The sequence below is a fragment of the Salvelinus alpinus genome, chromosome 37 (assembly GCF_045679555.1).
Source record: "Salvelinus alpinus chromosome 37, SLU_Salpinus.1, whole genome shotgun sequence".
Taxonomy (NCBI): Eukaryota; Metazoa; Chordata; class Actinopteri; order Salmoniformes; family Salmonidae; genus Salvelinus; species Salvelinus alpinus.
This window is the reverse complement of record NC_092122.1, coordinates 7,443,211-7,450,496: the sequence shown is the minus strand read 5'-3', so window position 1 is coordinate 7,450,496 and position 7,286 is coordinate 7,443,211. Positions and strand designations below refer to the sequence as shown.

General features: G+C 42.8%; 1 pseudogene; it reads left to right on the top strand.

Moving 5' to 3' along the window:
* The first annotated feature begins 124 nt into the window (after window positions 1-124).
* Window positions 125-7,286, top strand: part of LOC139565829 (conserved oligomeric Golgi complex subunit 5-like) — a 112,556-nt pseudogene continuing 105,394 nt past the window's right edge.

The following is a 7,286-nucleotide window of genomic DNA, read 5'->3' as shown; positions in this document are numbered from 1 at the left end:
TTGAACCTAAAAAGGATTTAAATATTTTTTATTTTTGTATTTATTTGATAAGTAACGCTATAACAATGAACTTTGATACAAATACAGATAATTTGATATTTTATTAAGAATAATAAAATGTTAAGTTTGGTTCATTTCCTGTCGCTGAAATCTACGTCATCGTGTGATGAATTGGCAAACATGGAGGGTAGCAGAGAAGCTTCAACGAATTCACTGCTAAATGATGGTAAAGTGCTATATTTTAACATTTATTTTAAGTACTTTTCTGTCAGTCAGTTTTACTTCACGTAGGTGTATGTTTTGTTTTATTTAGCTAGGTGTATCAGCCCCGTAGTCGTTTAGGAATGAGAGCTACCGAGTTGACTGTGCAGTCCATCATTGACAATTTACAGCAAGGCACCGTAATCGTTTCTGTTTGCAATACTTTTCTTTGCTTGTGATAAAAAAACAAAAGTGTTTTTGGAAATACGTGTGTGGCCATATTGTTGCTTTACCATGGGTAAGAAATAATCCACGAAGGGATTTAGCTAGCTAATATATTTGTCCTATTTATCCATCTCTTCTCCAGAATGCTATGCTGATTTTCTCACAGAGGACTTTGACGTGAAGACGTACACAGCCCAGGCCATCCACCATGCTGTCATCTTAGAACAGCTGGCCAAGCTGGCTCAGGGTATCAGTCAGCTGGACAAGGAGCTCCACAGCCAGGTATACATGACACCTGTCACCTAAAACTTTATCTCATGCATGTGAGACCCTTAGCCCCATATCTTTATCTATTATTACTTTAATCAGCCAGTCAGTTTGGTCTATACTGATGACTGGTATGTATACATTTTCTGTAGGAAAGACACTTTTCCTTCATGTGTTGAATGACTTACTGACTGTGGTAAATATTTATCCTGTCAGGTGGTAGCCAGGCATGAGGAGCTACTTGCTCAAGCTACTGGGATTGAGTCTTTGGAAGGTAACACACCTTTAGCACATATTTGTTTTTGTCATCGTGGCACTTGGACTTGCTGGAACAGGGGTTCTGAAAGTGGGGTCTGTGGACCCCTCTGGGCTTATGGCCAAGGGATCCATGGCCAAAAGCCACGGATCCCTGTGTAATACAATACAAGTACTGTGGATACAATGTAATATTATGCATCTAAAATGTATCTTCTTAACCCTGGACAACATGGGCCTGGGATGCTCCCTGGGAGGCTCACAGGAATATTGGTATCCACAGTACTCCACCAATTGATCACGCTCTCCACAGCCGATGTGAGTAAGACCTTTTAAACAGGTCAACATTCACAAGGCCGCAGAGTCAGACGGATTACCAGGATGTGTACTACGAGCATGCGCTGACCAACTAGCAAGTGTCTTCACTGACTTTTTCAACCTCTCCCTGTCTGAGTCTGTAATACCAACATGTTTCAAGCAGACCACCATAGTCCCTGAAAGATTATTGGAATCTGTGTGGGAAGCTGTACAGGTAGGAACACTGACAATAGTGAAGGTGAACAGGTGGTCAGGTGACAGAGGAATGGATGGGACTGAGGCAGGAATTCCTTTAACCACAAAGTGGTATATTTACTGGTTAGTTTGTCTGTGCTGTATAACAAAATAAACAGAATAACATGTACCCGATCAAATTCAAATCAGGAAGTCAAATCATAACAATCATTGTCATTATTAACAGAATGAGGTAGTTCAGCAATAAGGTTCCATAGGAATTCAATATGAAGCAGAATGGAGTCATTTAGGATCATAGCCATGTTAACCATCATGTTAATGCAGAGAAGGATTCATGCAAATAAATTGTTAATTTATTCAATCTATAATCTCCATCAATTTGATGTAAGAATTTATCAATTCAGCAAATCATTACGTTTCATATTTCATCCTTCTAGGTTAGTCTTCATATGTACATGTAATTTCATTACATTTTAACCATATATCAATGTCTGTAGGGCTGTGATCATTGGCCATTTACATAACACAATAGGTTTGAAGCGTGCGCTCCAAGCCGCGCGCCGCAGTAATAACTATAAACAATAACTGATGGCGCGCTCTCCCGATTGCAGCAGATAGTTCAGATGAAAGGTAACAGATTCGGTGGAGTTACGTTGATTCATGGACGCACAGAATGTCTGGATTAGACGGAGTTGAGGAAGAGAAAGCAGCGAGGTTGGGCAGTGGCGAAGTTCTCCTTTTACTGATTTGAGATCTGTCGGACATTTCCACCTGACCTAATTAAAGCGCCCCTGGCCCAGCTGAGCAAGTGGCCATGAATTAAAGGATGATTCCACCAACTCCATGGGCCTTTCTACAGTCCCTGTGCCCAAGAACACTAAGGTAACCTGCCTAAATGACTACTGACCCGTAGCACTCACGTCTGTAGTCATGAAATGCTTGGAAAGGCTGGTCATGGCTCACATCAACACCATTAACCCAGAAACCCTGGACCCACTCTAATTTGCATATCTCACCAACAGATCCACAGATGATGCAATCTCTATTGCACTCCACACTGCCCTTTTTTTATTAAATGTTTTATTTATTTCACCTTTATTTAACTTGGTAAGCTAGTTGAGAACAAGTTCTCATTTACAACTGCGACCTGGCCAAGATAAAGCAAAGCAGTGAGACAGAAACAACAACACATAGTTGCACATGGAATAAACACACCTGGACAAAAGGAACACCTATGTGAGAATGCTATTCATTGACTACAGCTCAGCGTTCAACACCATAGTGGCCTCCAAGCTCATCACTAAGCTAAGGAACCTGGGACTACACACCTCCCTCTGCAACTGAATTCTGGACTTGCTGACGGGCTGCCCCCAGGTGGTAAGAGTAAGCAACAACACATCCGCCACGCTGATCCTCAACACGGGGGCCCCTCAGGGGTGCGTGCTCAGTCCCTTCCTGTACTCCCTGTTCATTCACCGTCATTAAGTTTGCTGATGAGACAGCCAATAGGGAGGTCAGAGACCTGACTGTGTGGTGCAAGGACAACAACCTCTCCCTCAATGTGATTTTAGACAAAGGAGATGATCGTGGACTACAGGAAAAGGAGGACCGAGCACACCCCCATTCTCATCGATGGGGCTGTAGTGGAGCAGGTTGAGAGCTTCAAGTTCCTTGGTGTCCACATCACGAACAAACTAACATGGTCCAAGCACACCAGGACAGTCATGAAGAGGGCACGAGAAAGCCTATTCTTTGAGAACTTCTGTGCTGGAATATATGCTGTCATTGTAGTGCTATATACATTCCATAGGGGGCGCTGCTGTCACACAATTGGATATAAGCATCAGTGCATCTCTCAGTATTGAAGTGATTGTGGTCTATTTGAACAGAGAATAATGTTTTGTTGCATAAAAGCCAATCATATTGTTGTGTCGATATATTGAGTGAGTTGTTTGTGTGTTATTTCTCAGGGGTCCTGCAGATGATGCAGAGCAGGATCGCTGCTCTGCAGGGTGCTGTGGACAGGTAGGTTAACCACTGATCTAGGACCAGATTCACATACCCCAAATCTCATCCTTAACCATTATGGTGATGAAGAAACATCTTACCCTGTATCAGTGGTTAGGTGCGTTATCTACCTACTCCAAGCCTATAAGACCATAACACATCATCACAGGGAATGATCAAGGCAAAATATTACTTTTTTTGTTTTTTTATTTAACCTTTATTTAACTAGGCAAGTCAGTTAAAAACAAATTCTTATTTACAATGACATCCTAACTCGGACGACGCTGGGCCAATTGTGTGCAACTCTACGGTACTCCCAATCACGGCCGGTTGTGATACAGCCTGGAATCGAACCAGGGTATGTAGTGACTCCTCTAGCCCTGAGATGCGGTGCCTTAGACCGCTGCGCCACTTGTGTTCAGAGATCCGACCTCTAGTAACAGCACTCAACCTATTTGTTTTCTCTCGTAGGATAAGGACAAAGATCGTTGACCCCTACAATAAGATTGTAGCCAGGACTGCCCAGCTCGCCAGATTGCAGATTGCTCGCCAGATTCCATCCATCTCCTTATGATTTGAGAGGCATAATACTATCTGTTGTGTTGATGGTGTATTATTATTATACGGTCTGGGACTGAGGCTCAATAGCAGAGGGAAGATTGCCTCTCTAGTGTTCATTATTATCAGCACTCTGACAGCATCTCTACTTCTGCACTGGACTTGATTTCCATGTTTATTGGAAAGACAACTGAGGTAGAAAAATGGATCGACAGCATTTTCTTGTGTTTTTATTGTGTCTCTGCCCATTTTCAAGATAGGTACTTCAAGTTAGGTGCTGTACATATTGTCAAGGTCGCCTAATGTCTCCCGGACAGTTTCCAGGATCCTCCTGTTTTAAATTGTAAAGATGACAATAACCCAGAGACATATAGAGGTCTATATACCTGTATATGGCTCTAGGATGTCCTCTTCTGCCCTGTCAATACAATGTAACTATAGAAGGTGTCGGTGTCTCATGCCGTACTGATATGAGTGCTCTGTACTCAATGGTTTACAGCAAAGATACTGTGTGTTTTATTGACCGTTAAACAACACAAATATTATATGACCCCTTTTACTCTTGTTGCACATGTCTGCCATTATGGAATCACTCCCCACCACTTTGGAGAAAGGCATATTTATAAAGGTGATTTATGGAACTGCTTTTGGAGGCTGAGCGTTCGTCATACCAGGACTCCTATCTGTAATGTAAAATGCATCTCTTTTTCTTGGTAAGTCCTCCACTAAATAATACATCTAGGCCACATTAAAGGTTTACAACGTTATCTCAACCTTTCAAACAGCATTACTTTGAACCTGTTCTCAGATAGCATCTGCAATCTTAACCCGTGACATCACCGTTGTGGTTTTTAATCCACCACGCTATCAGTGCCCCCCCCCCCCCCCCGTTTAGAAGAAATCAATAAAAAGCAATCGGGTGTTTTAAAAGGTTGAATTTCTACCCCTGTTAAAATAAGACTTATTCTTGTTAGTAAACTGACCCTGTCCTGTCTAAGGCTGGGTAGCCACGTCTAGATAGAGAGAAATAGACTCTCTAGGTTTACAGGCTCTCAGTCCACACACGCACACTGCCTACACACTGCAGCTCTGTTGTCTGTGGAGTTGAGGGGAAGGCTCTTAAAAAATTGATGGAATATGGCTTCAGTCCGAAAGGTTACTGTGATTCTAACTGGCTCCTTCCTCTCCCATGGCTCTGGCTCTGTGTTAGCTCTGTCTGTCTTCTGATGCTCTCTCAGCTTTGTCATCATCTGTGTGGAGTGTTATCATTGTTCTGCACCACAGACATGCATCCTGCAGAGAAGATACTAGTAGCAGGCAGGCACGCCATGCTGGTATGGTCTTAGGATGAACACGGGCCTGGTTTGTGAAAGGAGAGGGTGCTGTCATTTCTGAATAAAATAGTTGCAAAGTTTTATATTATTTTATATAGGCCGACAGACAGTGGTGCTGTGGGACCCCTCTTTTTCCACTTTTCACTCCCAGGGACTGTCATGTCCTTGGTTTTAGCCACTCAACTAACATTGAGTGGCTGCTGCCAACATACTGACTCAAATCTCAAGCCACTTTAATAATAAAAAATTGGATGTAATAAATGTATCACTAGTCACTTTAAACAATGCCACTTTATATAATGTTTACATAGCCTAAATTACTCATCTCATATGTACAGTCGTGGCCAAAGGTTTTGAGAAGGAAAATATTAATTTTCTCAAAGTCTGCTGCCTCAGTTTGTATGATGGCAATTTGCATATACTCCAGAATGTTATGAAGAGTGATCAGATGAATTGCAATTAATTGCAAAGTCCCTCTTTGCCATGCAAAAGAACTGAATCCCCCAAAAATATTTACACTGCATTTCAGCCCTGCCACAAAAGGACCAGCTGACATCATGTCAGTGATTCTCTCATTAACACAGGTGTGAGTGTTGACGAGGACAAGGCTGGAGATCACTCTGTCATGCTGATTGAGTTTGAGTAACAGACTGGAAGCTTCAAAAGGAGGGTGGTGCTTGGAATCATTGTTCTTCCTCTGTCAATCATGGTTGCCTGCAAGGAAACATGTGCCGTCATCATTGCTTTGCACAAAAAATGCTTCACAGGCAAGGATATTGCTGCCAGTAAGATTGCACCTAAATCAACCATTTATCGGATCATCAAGAACTTCAAGGAGAGCAGTTCAATTGTTGTGAAGAAGGCATCAGGGCACCCAAGAAAGTCCAGCAAGCGCCAGGACCATCTCCTAAAGTTGATTCAGCTGTGGGATCGGGGCACCACCAGTACAGCGCTTGCTCAGGAATGGCAGCAGGCAGGTGTGAGTGCATCTGCATGCACATTGAGGTGAAGACTTTTGGAGGATCGCCTGGTGTCAAGAAGGGCAGCAAAGAAGCCACTTCTCTCCAGGAAAAACATCAGGGACAGACTGATATTCTGCTAAAGGTACAGGGATTGGACTGGGGTGAAGTCATTTTCTCTGATGATTCCCCTTTCCGATTGTTTGGGGCATCCGGAAAAAAGCTTGTCCGGAGAAGACAAGGTGAGTGCTACCATCAGTCCTGTGTAATGCCAACAGTAAAGCATCCTGAGACCATTCATGTGTGGGGTTTCTTCTCAGCCAAGGGAGTGGGCTCACTCACAATTTTGCCTAAGAACACAGCCATGAATAAAGAATGGTACCAACACATCCTCTGAGAGCAACTTCTCCCTACCATCCAGGAATAGTTTGGTGGAGAACAATGCCTTTTCCAGCATGATGGAGCACCTTGTCATAAGGCAAAAGTGATAACTAAGTGGCTCGGGGAACATAACATCGATATTTTGGGTCTATGGCCAGGAAACTCCCCAGACCTTAATCCCATTGAGAACTTGTGGTCAATCCTCAAGAGGCGGGTGGACAAACAAAAACCCACAAATTCTGACAAACTCCAAGTATTGATTATGCAAGAATGGGCTGCCATCAGTCAGGATGTGGCCCAGAAGTTAATTGACAGCATGCCAGGGCGGATTTCAGAGGTCTTGAAAAAGAAGGGTCAACACTGCAAATATTGACTCTTTGCATCAACGTCATGTAATTGTCAATAAAAGCCTTTGACATGTATGAAATGCTTGTAATTATACTTCAGTATTCCATAGTACCATCTGACAAATATCTAAAGACACTGAAGCAGCAAACTTTGTGGAAATTCATATTTGTGTCATTCTCAAAACTTACCATCTACTGCATCTTGCCTATGCCGTTCGGCCATCGCTCATCCATATATT